Source organism: Anser cygnoides, unplaced genomic scaffold (assembly GCF_040182565.1).
Source record: "Anser cygnoides isolate HZ-2024a breed goose unplaced genomic scaffold, Taihu_goose_T2T_genome scaffold_54_1, whole genome shotgun sequence".
Lineage (NCBI taxonomy): Eukaryota > Metazoa > Chordata > Aves > Anseriformes > Anatidae > Anser > Anser cygnoides.
In genome coordinates, this window is record NW_027103076.1 from 688,546 (window position 1) to 707,804 (window position 19,259).

A 19,259-nucleotide genomic window follows, 5' to 3' on the forward strand; every position below is an offset into this window, starting at 1 on the left:
CTTCTGTGAACCATCATATACAATTAGAATAGAGCCACTGCCGGGAGCAGGAATTTGAAATGCAGTCTGAAAAAGTAATCAAGTAAACTAGCATTTCTGTGTAGCAACTCTCTCTGGATAGGGCTGGTCTTCAAAATACAACAAGTGGCTCAGAGGAGGAGGAGAATGTTAGGCTATTGTCCTAAGATGCGTTATTGGGAACGCTCAGGCTTAGTTTTCCTTAGTACTGTGACAAATTTTGGAGACTTAAACTATTGTTGGACTCTCTTTAAATGTTGGTGCTTCTCATTTCTTGATGATGACAGGGAAGGCTGCTAAGCCAAAGGGAGAGATCCATGTGAAAACACTGGAGGAAATCCGTCGTGAGAGAGCTCTTCAGAGACGAGAATGTCAAGCCAAAGCCCAGGCTGAATGGCATGGTAAAACCAAAGATCCCAGCGCAGGGGCAAAAATTCAGGGTGAGCCCAAGAAGCAGAGCGTGCTCACTCTTTCCGGGCCCAGCAAAGTGCAGTCGAAGGAGCCGGCAGGTAAAGCCAAGCCAGAAGGAGAAGTGCGTGTTAAAACCCTGGAAGAAATAAAGCGCGAGAAAGCTCTGCGGATGCAGCAGAGTGGAGGAAATGTGCCAGCTCCCCCAGCACAACCTGGACCTGCCCCAGCCGGGCAGAAATCGTTATGGAACACAAAGCTATCAGGTAATAAGATGCTTTAATACCTGCCTCGGTGAGGTGCTTCCCATATTGAGCAAGTTCCGTTTGCTCAGGATCTGCTTTGCTTTTTCCTTCAATGCGGAGGATAAAAGAGTTTAAGGCTACAAAGTTCAAAGGCAAAGAAGGGCCAGAACGTGCAACCATGTCTGTTTTCGTTAATTACGTGATGGTATTCTGTATTTCCCACTAGAAAATTAACACACTGAGGGGCTTTTTAGTCTAATTTTGGTATTCTGTTTTTTTCTGCCATCTGTTTATGGTATGAAGTCCTCCCTGCGTTGAGTTCAAGTTCACCTTCCTCTTTGGCATGTGTTGCTTAACTTGACACGTGTATGTGTTTGTAAAGCATGCATCAGCGTCTTAATGTGGGGGGCCAGTTTCTGTCAAAAATGACAGAGGATCAAAGGCCTCGTTGTTAAGATTATATCAACTTTGTAAAATGAGATTGTGTGAGGGAGATAAGGAGGGCTTAAAGGCTGCATGCACTGCACATTGTAGCCTTTCTCTCTGTCTCATGGGACACGAGGAAATAAACACACAAAGAAAACAAGTACCCAGCTTTCTTTCGTTTCTTCTCCTGCCAGCCAGATGTTAGGTCAGGAATGGGAGACTAGAATATGACTCTACAAATTTGGATTTTGTAGAACAACTTAATAGATTTTGTGGGACATCACTGCAGGGGAGAGGAAGCTGGTACAACAGTTGCATACACTCTCTTGTCTTACTATACCTGCTGCTTTTCCTTTCCTAGAGGGAGCAAGACTTTAAATACAAAAGCTGTCAACATTTGTGAATCTTACTAGACTTCATACAACGTCTTAGAGTATTGCTTGCACTTGGGATCGCTCTGTGTCTGAGTTTCCCTCGTCCTGGATTATGATTTACTGTAGCTATTCAGTTCCTTTGTTCCTTTGTATGGATTGTTGGTAGACGGAGTTTACTATGTGGAAGATATTGCTGAGAATCCAGGCAATGGCAGTGTACTTCTGCTGGCCAAATACAGTTAACTGTGTAGACGGGCCGTGGAAATGAGGAAGAGAACGTGGATTTTTCATGAGGCAGAGCAAGACTGTATCAGTTCTCTCTTCCTTTTACTCTAGCCAACTTTAACATGTTTGCGAAGCCTTGGGATGGGAAAGTCGCTTCCCCCAAGAAGAAGGCACTGAAACGTAAGGCACCTGGCAGTTTTCCCTCTGCTGTAGCAGCTGTGAAGCCACGGACTGCCTCTGACGCTGACACAATGGGACCTCCAGCCAAAAAAGCAGCTATGGTAAGGACAGGGGCTAATGCAGAAATGGATCCCTTGTAAAATTTACACCCTCCTCTAGGAGAAAAGATGGAAAACTCAAAAGTTCTACAGGCTTTCTGTTTCCTTTTAAATCCAGTAGCTGCCTACAGAATTCTTGTAGTACCCTTCCATATTTATTAGATTAATGGCACTATTTACTTAGTCCTCTGTGATTCTGTGATTTCTCTGGTGTGGAGGATTTTGTCCATTAATGCTGTGTTCTTAAAAGACACAAGATCATTAGTAACCTCCAAGTGAATATTAACTTTCTTCAGGAGCACCTTGGTTTTGTATTTTGGCTAAGGCTCCGCAATGCCAGAGGAGAAGCAGCATGGAGGAAAAAGCTAGTAAGGAATCTTTTACCCATGAGTCCTAAATACTGTTTTGCTGCTTTCTAGGCTGTTCCAGCCACGCTGGAGCACGTCCCAGCCACCAGACTTGAAGAAAATCCCCAAAACAGGTGATGACCACAACTTGTTCTTTTTCTCAATCGGTGTATATCCCCAGTGAAACATAAGTTCTGTCACACGTGGGGAAAAAAGGAGGGTTCTGAGATAATTAAAGCCCAAATCCATCAGAGGAATAAGTCACGTGAAATGACTTTCTAGCAGCTAGCAGGAATGCTTAATTAGACTTACTTTCTTTAAATGCTGCAAGTCGGTACAGCTTTCCAGTGACTTCTTGCTCTGTCTGAATACCTAAATGAGGATGAGGTGAAGTTCTCCTACTTCCTCGTGAGGTGATAAATGATGAGTAGTGTCCTCTGCCTTTTGGTCCTCAAGAAAGCCACCCGAACAAACATACAAGGTGACAAGAGTGCAGGGAGAGCAGAGGGAAGTGATGGCTGCAGATCAGCTTCCTGTAGTGGGGAGCAAACTCTGCTGAGTGTGCCGTGGGAAAAATGACTAACTTAGCAAACAGATATTTGCAGATGGAGACTTCTTAACATTTTAACAGGAAAATTAAGCAAGGTGGCAAAGTGCCTCTTGCTACAAAAATTGAACCATCTTTGCTAGACTCCAGGTGCTCTGGCTTCACAGAGAAACCCCCAAACTGAAAAATGTACCTGCTAATATATTGGGCTCTAAATGTAGACCTGGGTTAATTGAATAACAATCCCTGGGTAAGATTGAAGTGCAGGAGGGGTTGGCTACGGTTTCAAGAGCCGGTTTGCAGAAAAGGGATTTCCCGTTAAGAAATGGCATATACTGATTGTTCTCTTCCTTGCTCTGCCAAGACCTGAAGCACATCTTGGAAGCCAGGCAGAATCCGTGGAGCCAATGGAGTTCTCAAGCTCGACTTCAGCTTCTTCCCAGCTAGAAGAAGCAAGGACACGCCGGCTGAGTTCCACAGGCAACGCGCCCGTATCTGTAGACGAGGATTTAGAGACGCTACTTTGGGAACTCTCAGACGGCATACTGGAAGCCGAGCTCGACTTGGACCCAGGGAAGGATGAGGATGACCTCCTCCTTGAGCTTTCCAAGATGATTGATGATTGAACTGCATAGTCCTATTGTATATTGAAAAAAAAAAAAAAAAAAAAAAAAAAAAAAAAAAAAAAAAAAACTCTTCTTCTTGTTGGATACCCCGAGGTGATCCTTTTTCTAACTGAGGCTTTGCAATGAGACTTAAAGCACAGTTGGAACTGGTAGAAATTGGCAGGATCTGCACTCAGTTGTCCTAAGTTTTCCTGCTGGTCAGAGTTAAGGTCTTGTGCATGGTTCCGTAACTATAGGTGGCTACCTTTGATATCAAGAGGACAAAGCACTTGTTTCTTTTGGCACAGAAAGATGTCCATCGGCACGCTGCGGTGGCTGTGAATTGACGTAGTGACGGAGCGATGCTCTGAAGGCTTAAACGGAAAGCTTCTTCCTTCCGCCCCCCCTTGGCACAGCTCGATGTTGGGCACATTGTGAAGCCTGGGTGTTCTGATTTCTCGGACAGTTGATACCCAAATCCCGGAGTTACTATGTCAACTCTTGACTTTTATTTGTGTATGCCATTGTTTTGACTGTAATCTTTTCAGATGATGAAGCTGTAGGGGCGGGAGGGAGCAGAATAATTATTCTAGCGTTGTGGACCAAACATGCTGCCAGGAGTGGTGGTGGTGGGGTCAGCCCACCCGGCCTTACTTTCAATTATCAGGGATGGTAAAATGGTGTGAAAAGCAGCAGCTCTGCGATACGGCTACGCTACCCCCACTCCCTTCTCTTGTGCTGTACCAAAGTTCCCCCAAGCTTTGGTTGGTGCTTTTTGCTGGTGACAGTAGGACTCCAGGGCGAGTAGTCGGGACTCTCCTGCAGTAACTGGGTCAATTAAGGGTTGGTTTAAGTGCCTCCTGGTTTTTAAAATTGCTCCCCTGAGCTGCTGGCTCTGCTGCCTGCTACAGCAAATGTTCGGGTGCCATCAGCGTCGCACTTGGGCGTGGGCACTGACCCTGCGGAGGAGAGCTGAGACTCGCGTGTATTGTGTACCCTGCCGCCAGTGATCGTTTTCCCCTAGCAGATCTATTTTGAATCATTTCCCTAAATTTTAGAGGAACTTTAGGCTCTTTGTGCTATGATTTGTGAAGCTGTAGGGGCCCTCAGGCATTTGCTGCTGGCAGAGGAAAACCGCTTGTCGAATTTGTTGTAAATACTTTCTGTTTGGACAACAACGCCTGTGTGTGTGTGTGTGTGTGTGTGTGTGTGTGTGCGCGTGCGTGCTTTGACGACCCCCTGCGACGCCCCAGCTCCGCGAGGGAAGCTTTGAAGCGGCTCTGGGAAAACCTCTGCGGAAGAAACCGCTGCTAGTGACTTGCGGAAAAGGGACTCCACAATCAGTGAGATTGTAAAGTAGGTATGTTTATTCAGCGCTGGGCAGCACGGGAGGTCGTGGGCATGAAGATTGATGACTCTTCCTCGTCACCGCTAGTTGACCTCTTGTCTTTGCACAGACTCAGTTGCTCCTTGGCTCTTGTCCACCTGCAGGACCAGTTTCTCCCAGTTTCTTAAGATAGGCTCGCTCTCTTATTAGGAGACTGACCTTGGTAAGGGGCCCAAGGCTTCTTGCTTTAGTTAATTGGCACAATGCACCATAGTTAGCAAAGACGCTAAGTAGCATCCTAGTTTAACGCTGTCAGCGCTCTATCTCTACTTGATAAGATTCTCCTAACTCCCTCTCTCACTGGAGCCCACGCAGCCCTCCGTCCTGCCGAAGGACTTCACGGGGACTTCTGCCGGCTCCGGGTGCCCGCACACAGACAGAAATGGCTTTGAGAGAAAACAATCAGGAGGAGGAGAGCTCAGAGACTGCGGCCGGCTTCGGCCACCTTCCCCTCGCTTTCCCTCTCCGTGTTCAAACCGAGCACTGTTCTGCCGTCAACCTTCGCTGCCTCTGCCCGCGGCGCTGGGCTTTCGCGTGTGCCATTGCTCCTCTACATATTTTATCCTTCCTTTTGTAAGGAATGGTCCAGCAATTCGTGTCACTAAGGGATTTGAAGGGTTAACATCGAGGCCCGGGTCTAGGTGATAAGAGAACAAAGGGGTTTTTAGGGAAAAGTGCTGACTACTGCAGGGGATGTTGCTAGAGTTTCTGAAATCCGGCGCAGAGGCTCCCAAACGAGGAGGAAGGGGGAGCTGAAGGACAATTGAAGGACAAAAGCCTGAGAGGAAGACAACCAGCATTGAGCCCGAGCAAGCCCCGAGAGACCACCAGAGACTGGTACGCAGGCGCCCCTGGGAGGGGTTTCGGATTCCGGAAACCAATTCTAATAACCCTGCCTCTTCTCGAAGTAGTAATGAATATGTATTAGCCTGGGAGCATCAAAACCAGCCGCCTTACGTAACAGGTGTGCGTCCTGGGGGAGCAGAGACTCCCGGCGCACCCAGCGCTGCTTGCTTGCCTCTATTCGTTTAATAAATTGTAAACTTTGATTGTAATCCTATTTGGATTTATAACAGCCATTTATAACACTTTTTATATTTGTATTTTATTTAAGGCTGTCTTGCCCCCCTCCCCCCCCCAGCCTCGCTGCTCGCCAATAAAGCTGGCGCAGGGGCTAAGGGATTTGAAGGGCCTGCTTGTACACCTAAGGGATTTGAGGGCCTGCTTGTACACCTTTGGGGACTGCCTCTTTTGGGGGGGGGGGGGGGGGGGGGGGGGGTGTTAGGAGCTGCTTGTATACTTTTTTAGGCATTCCTCTGAGAGGGGGTTGGGAGCTTCGTGTATACTGGGGGGAGGGCCTCCCTCGAGGTGGAAGGAGGGGGGTTGGAGCGTTTCTACACTGTAGGGGCCTGCCTGTACACTTTTGGGGCCTGCCTTGGAGGGGTTGGGAACTGCTTGTACACCTTTGGGGCCTGCGTCTGCGCGGGGCGGGGGGGGTTGGGGGGTTGGAGCTGGTTTTAACCTTTCGGGCTTGCATCTGGAGGGGGTTGGGGCCTGCCTTTGGGGGGGTGGTTGTGAGCTGCTTGTATACTGTAGGGGCCTGCTTGTACACCTTTGGGGCCTGCGTCTGGGGGGGGGTGGGAGCTGCTTGTACACTGTTAGGGCCTGCCTTGGGGGAGGGGTTGGGGCATGTGCCTTGGGGGCATGGGGTTGGGAGCTGCTTCTACGCTGTAGGGGTCTGGGTCTTGGGGGGTTGGGGCTGTTTGTACACCTTTGGGGCGTGCCTCTGGGGAGGATGGGGAGTTGCTTGTACACCTTTGGGGCCTGTGTCTGGGGGGGGGTTGGGGCCTGTGCCGGGGGGTTGGGAGCTGCTTGTACGCTCTAGGGTCCTCTGGCAGGCTTTGGGGCCTCCCTTTGAGGGGGGCAGTTGGGAGCTGGTTGTACACCTTTGGGGCCTGAGTCTGGGGTGTGGGGGCTGGGGCTGAGGCCTGGGGCCTGGGGCATGCATCTGGGTGGTGGTGGGGGGGGGGGGGTCCAGTTCATGGGGGGGGTGGGTTGGGAGCTGCTTGTGGACAGTTGGGGTCTGCATCCGGGTGTGGCTGGGGCCTGCTTGTAGACTTCTGCAGCCTGTGTCTGGTGTTTGGGGGCTTTTCTGTAGTGTTTGGGGATTGCATTTTGGCTTTGGGATGTGTCTAGAGCTTCTGGGGCCTAGCTGTAGTGCTTGGGGCCTGCGTCTGGGGCTTTTCTGTAGCATTTTGGTAGCGTGTTTGTGATTTGGGGTCTGTATCCAGGGTTTTGCCTTTTTTGTAGTTTTCAGCTTTGTGTCTGTTTCTTTGTTGGTTGCCTGGGGTTTGGGGTTTGGATCATTAGTCAGTGTCATTAGCGTCGGGGGGTTGATATGAAGGGTTAGGGTTGTGGTTAGAGTTGTTAGGGTTAAAGAGAATAAGGATTTTAGGGTAAGGGGATCAAGGTTGTGGGAATAAAAATGTTTTTGCACAGAGTTACATCGTTTAGAGGGAAGGAAGGTGGTATTGATATATGCTTGCAGTGATAAGAAAGCTTAACAGACAACCTTGTAAAATGCAGACAACCAGAATCCTTAGAGCAATTGGGTGGAAATCACGGTGTAAGAAACATTACCACCTCAAAGAGGAAAACAGTCAAGAAAAAAATAAAATTGACTAGTAACAGGCCAGCAGCTGTGTATTTTCTGTGAAGCACTGGATAGATTGTGAACATGGATTACCCAGTCAATGGGGAAACTGGGGAGGGTCCTGGTCACCGAGAGGAAAAAAAAAATTATATAAACTGTGTTATGGAACTAGTAGGTGGCTTGTGGGACGCCTGCCATTGCAATCGTGAATAAAAATGCTACCTCACTGAGATACTTGCCTGAGCCTATGGTATTGGTTACAGAGTGTTTCTAATAAGGTGTTAGGGTTTTAAGGTTTCAGGGCTAAGGCACTAGGGTTGGGTTTCAGGGTTAGGGTTTCCAGGGTTTAGGGTTAGGATTTTAAGGTTGTTAGGGTTGGAGTTATAAGGGTTAGGGTTTGGGGGTTAGTGTGTTAAGGTTTTAAAGTATTTTGTGGTTTTAGTGTTGATAGGGTTTTTAGGGTTAGGGTCTTAGGGTTTTAGTTATGGTCAGGTATTTAGGGTTAGGGTTTTAAGGTCTTATTTTTTTTTTTTAAGGTTAGGGTCTCCAGCGTTAGGGCTTTGAGAATCTTTACGTTTTGGGTTAGGGTTTAGAGGGTCTTAATTTTTAGGGTTAGGGCTTTTAGGCGTAGGTCTAGTGTGGTAAATTTTATCGGGTTAGGACTGTAAGGGTTTTTAGGGTTAGGGTTTCTAGGTTTTTTTGGGGTAGGGGTTAGGGTTAGATCCGTGGGAGCCGTAGTGTTAGGGGTCAGGGTTCTTAGGGGTAAGGCCCAATATTAGGGTGGAAGGCCAAACTAAGGGGGGAGCCCCCCCCAAAATTGAAGGGTCGAAGCCCCAATTTAGGGGAAGAAACGTCAAAATTGTGGGGTCCCCCAAAATTGGGCGGAAGAGCTCTTAATATTTGGGGGAAACCCAAAAAAGGAGGGTGGGGGACTCTAAAATTGGGGGGACCCCCCAAATTGGTTGTGTCCCCCCCCAAATTGGTTGTGTCCCCCCCAAAATTGGTTGTGTCCCCCCAATTAGGGGAGGAACCCCCAAAATTGGGTGGGCGAACCCCCATATTGGGGGGGCAGAACACTTAAATGGAAGTGTGAAATTCCAGAATTGAATGTGGACCCCCCAGAACAGTCTTCAGGGGTTTAGTGTGGTAAATTTTATCGGGTTAGGGCTGCAAGGGTTTTTAGGGTTAGGGTTTCTAGGGTTTGTTGGGGTAGGGGTTAGGGTTAGATCCGTGGTTGCCATAGGCTTAGGGGTCAAGGTTCTTAGGGGTTAGGCCTAATATTAGGGCGGAAGGCCAAAATAAGAGGGGGGGAGCCCCCCCCAAAATCGAAGGGTTGAAGCCCCAAGTTAGGGGAAGGAACGTCAAAATTGTGGGGTCCCCCAAAATTGGGCGGAAGAACTCTTTAATATTAGGGGGGAACCCAAAAAAGGAGGGTGGGGGACTCTACAATTGGGGGGGACCCCCAAAATTGGTCGGGTCCCCCCAAATTAGGGGAGGAACCCCCAAAATTGGGTGGGTGAACCCCCAAATTGGGGGGAAGAAGACTTAAATGGAAGTGTGAAATTCCAGAATTGAATGTGGACCCCCCCCCAGACCTGGGGAGGAATCCCCAAACTTGGGGGGGACCCCCAAAATTGGGGTTAAAGTCCCAGATCCCGGGGAGCTAAGCCCCAAATTAAGGGAAGGAACCTCAAACATGTGGTGAGAACCCCAACATTGGGGGAAAGAACCTTAATATTAGGGTGGCAGGCCAAGAAAGGATGGTGGGGGCCTCCAAAATTGTGGGGGGCTTGGAATTGGGGGGAATCCCCAAAATGGAGGGGGAACCCCAAAAGTGGGGGGGGGCGAAGCACCAAATTAGGGGAAGGAACCCCAAAATTGCGGGGAAGAACTCTGAAATGGAGAGCTGAAAACCCGAAATTGAGGGGAAACCCCCCAAAACGGCGGGAAAACCCTCCATAAACACGAACCCGGTAATGTAACAGAGCAAAAAATGGCGTCCTACGGCACGCTGCGAGGCTCAATTTTCTGGGGAGTGCTGGGAAATGTAGTTCTTGGCCACCGGGTTTCCGGGAGTCCATATTGTTTTCCCAGAGCATGCCGGGAGATGTAGTTCTCGGACACTGGGCTTCCGGGAGGCCATGTTGGTTTCCCATCTTTGCTAGACTCCGGGTGCTCTGGCTTCACAGAGAAACCCCCAAACTGAAAAATGTACCTGCTAATATATTGGGCTCTAAATGTAGCCCTGGGTTAATTGAATAACAATCCCTGGGTAAGATTGAAGTGCAGGAGGGGTTGGCTACGGTTTTAAGAGCCGGTTTGCAGAAAAGGGATTTCCCGTTAAGAAATGGCATATACTGATTGTTCTCTTCCTTGCTCTGCCAAGACCTGAAGCACATCTTGGAAGCCAGGCAGAATCCGTGGAGCCAATGGAGTTCTCAAGCTCGACTTCAGCTTCTTCCCAGCTAGAAGAAGCAAGGACACGCCGGCTGAGTTCCACAGGCAACGCGCCCGTATCTGTAGACGAGGATTTAGAGATGCTACTTTGGGAACTCTCAGACGGCATACTGGAAGCCGAGCTCGACTTGGACCCAGGGAAGGATGAGGATGACCTCCTCCTTGAGCTTTCCAAGATGATTGATGATTGAACTGCATAGTCCTATTGTATATTAAAAAAAAAAAAAAACAAAACTCTTCTTCTTGTTGGATACCCCGAGGTGATCCTTTTTCTAACTGAGGCTTTGCAATGAGACTTAAAGCACAGTTGGAACTGGTAGAAATTGGCAGGATCTGCACTCAGTTGTCCTAAGTTTTCCTGCTGGTCAGAGTTAAGGTCTTGTGCATGGTTCCGTAACTATAGGTGGCTACCTTTGATATCAAGAGGACAAAGCACTTGTTTCTTTTGGCACAGAAAGATGTCCATCGGCACGCTGTGGTGGCTGTGAATTGACGTAGTGACGGAGCGATGCTCTGAAGGCTTAAACGGAAAGCTTCTTCCTTCCGCCCCCCCTTGGCACAGCTCGATGTTGGGCACATTGTGAAGCCTGGGTGTTCTGATTTCTCGGACAGTTGATACCCAAATCTCGGAGTTACTATGTCAACTCTTGACTTTTATTTGTGTATGCCATTGTTTTGACTGTAATCTTTTCAGATGATGAAGCTGTAGGGGCGGGAGGGAGCAAAATAATTATTCTAGCGTTGTGGACCAAACATGCTGCCAGGAGTGGTGGTGGTGGGGTCAGCCCACCCGGCCTTACTTTCAATTATCAGGGATGGTAAAATGGTGTGAAAAGCAGCAGCTCTGCGATACGGCTACGCTACCCCCACTCCCTTCTCTTGTGCTGTACCAAAGTTCCCCCAAGCTTTGGTTGGTGCTTTTTGCTGGTGACAGTAGGACTCCAGGGCGAGTAGTCGGGACTCTCCTGCAGTAACTGGGTCAATTAAGGGTTGGTTTAAGTGCCTCCTGGTTTTTAAAATTGCTCCCCTGAGCTGCTGGCTCTGCTGCCTGCTACAGCAAATGTTCGGGTGCCATCAGCGTCGCACTTGGGCGTGGGCACTGACCCTGCGGAGGAGAGCTGAGACTCGCGTGTATTGTGTACCCTGCCGCCAGTGATCGTTTTCCCCTAGCAGATCTATTTTGAATCATTTCCCTAAATTTTAGAGGAACTTTAGGCTCTTTGTGCTATGATTTGTGAAGCTGTAGGGGCCCTCAGGCATTTGCTGCTGGCAGAGGAAAACCGCTTGTCGAATTTGTTGTAAATACTTTCTGTTTGGACAACAACGCCTGTGTGTGTGTGTGTGTGCGTGTGTGTGTGTGTGCGCGCGTGCGTGCTTTGACGACCCCCTGCGACGCCCCAGCTCCGCGAGGGAAGCTTTGAAGCGGCTCTGGGAAAACCTCTGCGGAAGAAACTGCTGCTGGCGACTTGCGGAAAAGGGACTCCACAATCAGTGAGATTGTAAAGTAGGTATGTTTATTCAGCGCTGGGCAGCACGGGAGGTCGTGGGCATGAAGATTGATGACTCTTCCTCGTCACCGCTAGTTGACCTCTTGTCTTTGCACAGACTCAGTTGCTCCTTGGCTCTTGTCCACCTGCAGGACCAGTTTCTCCCAGTTTCTTAAGATAGGCTCGCTCTCTTATTAGGAGACTGACCTTGGTAAGGGGCCCAAGGCTTCTTGCTTTAGTTAATTGGCACAATGCACCATAGTTAGCAAAGACACTAAGTAGCATCCTAGTTTAATGCCGTCAGCGCTCTATCTCTACTTGATAAGATTCTCCTAACTCCCTCTCTCACTGGAGCCCACGCAGCCCTCCGTCCTGCCGAAGGACTTCACGGGGACTTCTGCCGGCTCCGGGTGCCCGCACACAGACAGAAATGGCTTTGAGAGAAAACAATCAGGAGGAGGAGAGCTCAGAGACTGCGGCCGGCTTCGGCCACCTTCCCCTCGCTTTCCCTCTCCGTGTTCAAACCGAGCACTGTTCTGCCGTCAACCTTCGCTGCCTCTGCCCGCGGCGCTGGGCTTTCGCGTGTGCCATTGCTCCTCTACATATTTTATCCTTCCTTTTGTAAGGAATGGTCCAGCAATTCGTGTCACTAAGGGATTTGAAGGGTTAACATCGAGGCCCGGGTCTAGGTGATAAGAGAACAAAGGGGTTTTTAGGGAAAAGTGCTGACTACTGCAGGGGATGTTGCTAGAGTTTCTGAAATCCGGCGCAGAGGCTCCCAAACGAGGAGGAAGGGGGAGCTGAAGGACAATTGAAGGACAAAAGCCTGAGAGGAAGACAACCAGCATTCAGCCCGAGCAAGCCCCGAGAGACCACCAGAGACTGATACGCAGGCGCCCCTGGGAGGGGTTTCGGATTCCGGAAACCAATTCTAATAACCCTGCCTCTTCTCGAAGTAGTAATGAATATGTATTAGCCTGGGAGCATCAAAACCAGCCGCCTTACGTAACAGGTGTGCGTCCTGGGGGAGCAGAGACTCCCGGCGCACCCAGCGCTGCTTGCTTGCCTCTATTCGTTTAATAAATTGTAAACTTTGATTGTAATCCTATTTGGATTTATAACAGCCATTTATAACACTTTTTATATTTGTATTTTATTTAAGGCTGTCTTGCCCCCCTCCCCCCCCCAGCCTCGCTGCTCACCAATAAAGCTAGCGCAGGGACTCCTGCCTGCGACCATAGAGACGCGGTCCTCCCGGCCTGCTAGAGCGGCCCCCCACGCTCCTCCAGCATCCCAGCGTCCCTTGCGCGCTCCCGCCCGGCCTCAGGGGCTTCCGGAGGCGTCCCAGCAGGGGCGGCGGGAGCAGCGAGGCGGCGGCAGCCATGGCGTACCGCGGGCAGGACCAGAAGGTGCAGACGGTGATGGTGCAGCCCATCGTAGCCTTCCTGCGGCTGGGGAGCGACGGGGGAGCGGGTGGGGGGCGGCCCGGGCCTCAGGGGTCTCGGCCCGGGCCTTGAGGCCTTGTCCCGGGGCCCTGGGGCCTCGTTGCAGGGTTTGAGGCCTTGTCTTGAGGCCTTGTCCCGGGCCTGGAGCTCTTGTCCCCGTGCTGAGCCCTTCACGCAGTGCCCCAGAACCTCATCTTCCGCTACCTGCAGAGCGTGAGTAGCGCGGGGAGAGGACGGGGAGGGGATGGGGATGGGGATTTGGGGGGGGTGGGGGGAGCGGGGAGGGTCCGGGGATCTCCCTCGCTGAGTTTTCGGCTCCCACCCATTGCTCGGGGCAGGTTTGTGGGGAATGGAGAGCTGTGCGGCGTGCTGGTGGGTACAAGGAGCTGCTGCGCAGCCCGGCGTTTCCCCCTCGTGTTAACGGGAGTGGGATCGTGCAGCCGGGCGTGCAGGAGTGTTCCCTTGTGACTGGAAACGTGTCCTTCAGCAAACGTGTAGTATTCACCCAGTCATATAAGACTCTAAAATGTCAGACTGTTAATTGAAACTGCCCCTGAGAGTTGCTCCTTGGAGTGTTTGGGAGCTCTAGCGGCTATGGTTAGCGGGTATTTCTGAACACACGAGAGAGAACAAAACTGCTCGCGGTGTTTGTGTTCCAATTTACTCTCCTCCTTCGTTCTGCAGAGCTCGAGGATCCAGGTGTGGCTGAGCAAGTGAACGTGCGGATAGAAGGCTGCATCATCGTGAGTGTCAGCACGACCCCACGTTACATCGTTAGTTTGTTTTCCCTCATTCACAATCCTATTTTTTCTTGTCAAGAAAAACTAGCCCAAGGGAAAAAAGAAATCGTGCTTCTCTAACAATTAGTCTTCGTTGTCCAGCCTGGGTCAGCACAGCTGACGATGGTTCGTGTTGTTGCTGAACTAATTGCCACTGTTGCCGATTTCTAGGGCTTTGACGAGTACGTGAATTTGGCGCTGGACGACGCAGAGGAGATTCACTCCAAGACAAAATCAAGGAAACAGCTGGGTGTGTCGTGTGTCTGTGCAACCCGAGTGACGCGCGGTCTGAAACCTGCCCGGGTGAGCCTTCTAGGTAGCAGCACTGAGACGTACCAACCGTGTGACGAGCCTTGCTGTTGAAGTTCAGTGAGCAATTCCTGGCTACATCTCTGTCCCTGATGATTTTTGAGCTGCTGATTTTGCTGAATGAAGGAGAATCTGTCCCTGCCTGAGACCAGTTCTGGTCTTTGAAACGTGTAATACCAGGCGGCCTGCACTCTGCATGATGGGCAAAACCCTGCTCAACCACACGAAACACTTTCTGAAAACACGAGATTATTCTCAGGTTCTGGGCTCTCTCTAATCCCCTCTTTCCCTTCTCTGTGCTGCAGGCCGGATCGTGTTAAAAGGGGACAACATCACTCTTCTACAGAGCGTTTCTAAGTAGAATTTGCCATCCTTAGAACAAAGGTGGCTGCCGTGCTGCGGAGTGACTGAGTGCCAGGGGAACGCGGCCCGCTGGTAGATAGGAAGTTATTTGTAACTGGGGTTGCATGCTGAGGTCAAAAGTCTTTCCTTTGTGGGAGCGAGTTGTTTGTAGCTTGAAACAATACGTGATGTATTTCACAAATAGCCATTTTTCACATTAACTGTAAATGTAAACCACAAATCTGCCTGTTTTCAGTCTCTTCCTTCTGTGAATGGAGAAGGAGGAGAAATATAGAAGCGTGGGCTTTTCTTTTTGCTGTGGATCTGATAAGTTTCGATAACGCTATGTGCTTTCTTGACCATTACATCTGCGTTATGTGGCCAGGGTGGACTCGTTCAGGGCACGGAAGCCCCACACAGTCCTTGAGCTAGCAGGGTGCTAAGGAGGGTGTTGGAGATTTTGCATACAATTGCAGCCCTTTGTTGCTGCAGTGACAGGTTCCTCAGATTCTTTCTAAACAGGGTTTAGCTTGTTGAGAATCTTTTTGGGAGTGTTTATTGTGGATCAGTCAGTAAAAGTATCTTAGTGGGCCCGTGAGGGATTTGGGGCTGTGGTGCAGTAACCCAGTGTTTACAAGTGTTACTGCTATGCATGCTTGTCCAATAACGTCTCCAGATCAGAGAGTGAGAGCGGGCAACTGGTTTGGATTAAATCTGTCACTTCTTGCTGCTTTGGACAGAGCCTGTAGATTAAACCCTTGTGCTGTTCAATAAGCTGGGGTATCAGATGTGTCGGTTGGGTTTTTATCATTTGATTTATTTTTTTTATCCGTTTGGAGATCTGTCTTTTCTATTTAAGTTTCCCCAAGAGAGCTGAGTTGCTTGATGCATCGACCAAAGAGAAGTTCCCCGGCTGACTTGGGACAGCCAGTCCCCTCGTTTTTCTGATCACAAAAAAAAAAAAAAAAAAAAAGAAAAAGAAAAAAATCGAAGAAGAAAAATTTTGACTGTAACTGTAACTCAGAAACTAAGATTACCTAAATGGAGAGAAATGAATTTTGATGCACAGGCTGTGCTAGAAATCTGTTAATCAGCATTCAGTTTTTCAAAACTTCAATTTGTGTATCATCATCATGAAAATTAATAAATTCAAGGTGGGAGATCCTTTCCTGAAAGGGAAGGACAGAAATACGAGTCTTGCTGTGGGGCCTACCCAGCGCAGTTCTGCCATTCCGAGAAGTAATACGTCAGGAGTGTCACAGCAGACGTTCCCAGGAAGAAACCTTTGAGGGGCAGCATGACACACTTGATTGGCTAAAGCAGCTTCAGCTGGACAGCCTGCTGCCGGGATGGGTAATTCTAAGTTGTGTTCAAGTTGCTGAGTTCCTTTCAGCATGTAGTAAAGATGTAACGTGCCGATGTCGTTTGGGAACAGGAGGCATTACGTGTCACCAGCAGTGGGCACGTAGGGAACAAAACAGTATCTTACGAGGTCCTCCACATCTGCCTTTCATTTTGTCCTTGGTTTGCCAGCTGGAGCTTTCAGGAGGTGAGGAAGGAGGCTGTCCCAGTGAATAGTTCAGGTGTTGCAGGGTTTTTGTGATGCAGTGCTTGTAAAATTTACCTGCCCGCATCTCCTGTTACAGGCAGCCCCCCGCGGGCCCTGTGAGATGGGGAGCTGCTGCCCGGGGTTAGGCCCAAGGTGCCCTGTCAGGCCCAGGGCCGCCCTTCCCCTTCCCCTCGCCCTGCCCTTCCCTCCCGCTCCTCAGCCCTTGCTCAGGCCTTTTGGGCCGTCTGGCCGTCCATCTGGCCGTCTGTCCATCCATCCGGCTGTCTGGCCGTCCATCTGGCCCTGTGTCCCCCCGTCCCACCGCCCTGCCCCGTCCCTGCCGTCTCCCTAGGGAAGCAAAGAGTCCCTGGGCTGCCTTCAGGGGGGAGGTTCTGCTCAGGAAATTAAAGCTTCCCCCTTAACGGGCGCCTTGCGAGTTATTTTGAGTTCCAACCTTCTGCCTTCCTTTCGTAGCAGTGCCTCTGAGGGGTGCGCTGTAAGGTAGCCGTCATCTGGCGCGCTGCTCCTGCGTTTCCCAAAGGAACTGCCTTCGGGATCTGACTAACTCTGGATGCACGCGGTTGTCACCTTAATTTCTCCGTTAGTTTGCTGAAAACAACCCGCTTGGGTGACCTTTGTGTTTGTTTCTTCAAACTTGGATCGAGGAGGTCTCTGTTTCCTTATGTTGATGTTCACGACGAAAGTGCAGAAGGGATGCTTACTGTTGCCCGGGTCAGTCCTGTTGCCAGGATGGGAATGTTTAGCCTACCGGCCCTCTGGTGCTGTTAGGCTGCACTCGGAGTGTGAGCTCTGGGCCTTATTTGGAAAAGACTGCGTTATTTGAGTGTACAAACCCGAGATATTCTGCGGATAGGTGATTCTCAAACCACGTCAGAACCACCGCTGTGACGTGTGCTGGAGTCGGACGCGCGTTTGACTGATCAGGCGGAGCAGGTGAATTGAATTTGTTGCTGGATGGCGAGGTGTTCTGGGGGAAGAGCTAGTCTAAGGAAAACTTCCTCTTACTGCCCCTTCCCATCTCAAATGGCCACTGCCTGGGGAAATTGCTTCTTTATGACATTAACTACAACGTTACAGTGAGGATGAGGAATCATCTTTACTCCCATAGTTATTTGCTGCCAGGCCGCAGCGTTGATTTCAGAGATTTAAAAAAAAAAAAAAACAGGAAAAAGAAAGGAAGTATGTATTCTTTCACATACTCTCTTTTCCCTGAGAGTAAATGTTGTAGCTTCAGCAGTACCCTTCCTCTGGAAACGATTCCCAGTGCCTGCTCAGACACTGGGGAGTAAAATGACAGAACAATGGAGGAGAGCCACCCGATATAAAGAAAGGAAAAAAGGGGTTATGGATGAAGGGAAAGCAACTACATAAAAAATTGGTGCTATCTAAAAATTGGTTAACGGTTTGGGACCTGCAGGTGCTGCCTACACGTGCGTGTGTTGCAGTCGTGCCTGTTGCCACTGCGCAAAATGGAGAGAGCTTCTTTGTCGAATGCAGCATGTTAAAGAATGCGCCATTGCCTGGAAGAAATGCACGGCCTTCCCTCGTGTGGGACTTCTTCCCCATTGATCTGTGGTTTACCTGAAGGTTTACCATAACCTACATAAGTTTCAAAAGCAAGCAAGCAACCAACCAAAAAACAACACCAACATTAAAGAGTGGCAAGGCAGATGCTCATCTGGGGACTCTGACTCATCGGTGACATCACCAAGCAAAGCATTGTGAGCGCTTCGGGGTCGGGGCTGCTGTGGCGAGCCTTGCAGCCGGGAGGGAGAGCGGGTACGGTTCGCCTCTGGCGGGTCTGTGTCAGCCCTCTGCCCTGGTGGCTTCGTTAGCAGTGAGAGTTTGACTGCTGTGTTCCCAGCTTTCGCTTCTGCACCGACCGTGTGGCAGAGCCCGCAAGCTGCTTCCTCAGCTGGAAGAGGAAGAGGAGTGACCTCAACTGTGCCGAGGTAAAGCAGAACCGTTGAAAAGATTTGTCAAAGATGCGGCTGGTACCAGCGCAGCCGCTGCAGCTGCAGCAGGTCCTGGAGCATTGGAGAAGATAGAGAGGGGTTTCTTCGTGAAAAGAATGCTGTGAAAGTGTTTTCACGCCAGAAATTAGGAGAAGCGCCTCTGTTGTTTGGATATCCTCTATTGACCTGGCACACGGGCATTACAGCATACCTGGCACACTCTTTGTATTGTTTGTAAAAGAAAAAAAAAAAAAAGTGTTTTAGGGCAGGCCAAAAACCTGCCTTGGCACTTCCACATCGCAGCAGTGCTTGCAGGCCGTGCATCCTGGATGCCAGGCAAGGATCTAAATCCGATGGTGCTGTTGGTAACGTGAAGTTCAGGAAGCACTTCTGGGTTTTTCTGCTCTTCCATGTGAATTTTTGCCCTGTGAAGGTGGTGTACTGAGCTCTTTTCTTACCAACAAATAGGTTTAAAAGCAGTTACAGCAAGGATGAGCTGTGTTAGCAGGAGGCTGTTCTGTGCTTTGACCATGGGAAGATGAATGGTTTACCTATGCACCGTTAAATATAATTTGACACCTAGCACACAACACTTGCAGCCTGTGGGGTGCTTTAACAAGCAGGTAAATCAGCGGAGACTGTTTTGCAGCAAGGCTGATGCTGGGTGATTAAAAAGCAGGGTCACAACAAGGAGTTTATGCTGTTCTTTCTTGCTTGTCATCCGACTGTCTGCTTACACTGTTCTAAAAATAAAAAACCACCAAAACGGGGTAAGCATCTTTAATACCTTTATTATAAATGGAAGGCACAAAACAGGCCAGCAACAGAGACTGTCCAAGAGAAAGACTTTGTGCTTTATAAACAAACAAGAAATTACCCTTAGGTAGGTGTGATAATCCTTCCCTAATGCATTTTTTGGAGTGCAAAAATATTTTGTTCCCTTCTTGCTCTTCTCTCCAGGACAAAGGCAGAATAGCCAACTGGAAAGTTAGACCAGGGAGGTCAGTTTGTTCCATACTGAGAAAGACAAGCCTGTAAAACAAACTAGGCAGGTTTTCTTTGGACTAGTTATCTTCCTTCAGCAAAGGCAAAGTTTATGACACTTGTTGGCATGTATTTCCAGACCCCCAGCTACCGTGACTGTAGTGCATCTGTAATTCTTTTGTACAAAAAGAGTTCAAAATCTCGTAACGCAAAAACTTTACTAGCACCCTGGAGAAAAAAGAAATCTAAAAATCTTGCCAACTTCTATTACAGACCTGCTGAGTGCACCAGAGTTACTCATTTTTATTCAGGCTTTCAGGGGCTAGTTCAGTTGGTTTCTGTTCAGCACTTGGATCGCCATATTGGCAGATGTCAGTTTAAAAAAAAAAAAAAAGCTTTGGAGATCTTTTTTAAAATG

At 49.4% G+C, this 19,259-nt stretch overlaps 1 pseudogene; it reads left to right on the plus strand.

The window, feature by feature from the left end:
- LOC136789546 (zinc finger CCCH domain-containing protein 11A-like) overlaps positions 1 to 18,551 on the plus strand; it is a 32,808-nt pseudogene extending 14,257 nt beyond the window's left edge.
- Positions 18,552 to 19,259: the final 708 nt, after the last annotated feature.